At 32.7% G+C, this 1,636-nt stretch overlaps 1 long non-coding RNA gene across 1 annotated transcript; it reads right to left on the reverse strand.

Annotated features, from left to right (window-relative positions):
- LOC109592456 (uncharacterized) lies at nt 1-1,440 on the reverse strand. The gene is made up of 3 exons (XR_002190363.1): nt 984-1,440; nt 825-920; nt 1-30 (listed from the first exon to the last, which is right to left on the reverse strand). It is a non-coding gene; the product is annotated as an uncharacterized LOC109592456 (long non-coding RNA).
- Nucleotides 1,441-1,636: the final 196 nt, after the last annotated feature.

A 1,636-nucleotide genomic window follows, 5' to 3' on the forward strand; every position in this document is an offset into this window, starting at 1 on the left:
ATGACCACAGGAATAGCAATTAAAGTCCCCCTATGCAACAGTGGACAAATAAATAAATCAAGAAATAAACTTAATTGCATAAATCCTATTAAATTTGTAAGTAATGATTTGAAAAGCACTTCAATTTTAAACTAAAGGCAGGAAGTGTGCAGTGCTTTAATTTGAGTAATTAAATAGGAATACTATTATTCCTAAGGCCTTTTCACACTGATAAAAGTAATACCGTAAGTGTAGAAATTTCAAGGTGCATTAATTTTCACTTTTTTGCAGGTACCAGCTAACAGCAAAAATTGTTACTTTAACTCTTTATGAATGGAACGCCCAAACATCCAATTATAGTCATAAAAATGGCACTGTACAAGTTCTTTAAGCCTGTGGACAAAATGAGAACGAGATAGTGAAAAAAGAAAAAACCTGAGGAGAAATTAAAAGCAGCTGGTGTTGCTAAAGATCCAGAGAAGCAAAGTAGAAAATGAGGAGAGTCCACGTGCAATAATTATTACATCACGTGACCTCACTGACAACACTTTCTTATGATTATCTGCAAAATTTTGTCCACGCAAAATTTACAAAATAAAGCAACTAGTACAAAACCACAAAATTTATTACCTTGAAAATTTCTACACTTATGGTACACATTGATGAACATTAATCATACCATGTGGTATTCAAATTAGAGTGATTTTTGCATCAATATATATCATTCTCATTTTACTTCTGGAGGTAGATTGATGTAAAGTGATGCGTTTCAGTGTGAAAAGGCCTCTAGTCTGTTAGCTATCAGCCACTATTACATAATTTCATAGAAACTACATTGGTATTACTTGGTTTTTATAGAAGCATGAGCCAAAACAATTAGTAGTGCTGCAATAGATACGATACGGTAGATCTTTATTAAAAAGTTCTTCATCAGACAAAATCTACAAATTAAAATAGTTAAAATTAACAGTCTATAATTTATTATTGTCTGGTCATTGTCTTACTGAGCTCATTTCATGTCTGGAAATTTTTTCCGCACAAAAGGAACAAGATTCAGAAGTTACAGCTATATTCCAAAGGCAACTCCTATAATGAGAAATTAAGTATACATATTATGATGAAGCCACTCATCAAAAAAGGTCAAGCAAGAGAGGTCTTTTTTTGGGATAAAAATTTTTGCAAATGACCTGTATCCAGAGGTTCATGAAACTAATTTTCACAGAAGTCCTGAGCTATTTAGCCATCTTGTATGGTATTATTAAATTGACTTCGCAGTATTTAATAAAAATCCACAAAATCTGTGAAATTTGTTATCCTCACCTTGGTTTTATGCTTGTGTAAACTGACCACCCATACCGCATACATGTACTGATTTACATGTATGTGGCCGTATCCCAACAAATATTATTTATATTAGTATCCTTATAGCCACATCATTATAGGCCATATACCATATAGCGGTTAATTTTGGAGGGGATTAAATTTGGCGAATTTGGCGTTTTGATAGCTATTTGCCAAAATAAAAACCCACCATTTTGAGTCATTATATGCATGCTCAATGGCAGGTGGCCACAAATTTGTCAAATTAAAATCCACCAATTACCAAAATTTAGCACCTCCAAATTTACCATTCATTAGGTCTGATATGAGTTGATGA

Source organism: Amphimedon queenslandica, unplaced genomic scaffold (genome assembly GCF_000090795.2).
Source record: "Amphimedon queenslandica unplaced genomic scaffold, v1.1 AMPQUscaffold_5154_Cont22872, whole genome shotgun sequence".
Taxonomy (NCBI): domain Eukaryota; kingdom Metazoa; phylum Porifera; class Demospongiae; order Haplosclerida; family Niphatidae; genus Amphimedon; species Amphimedon queenslandica.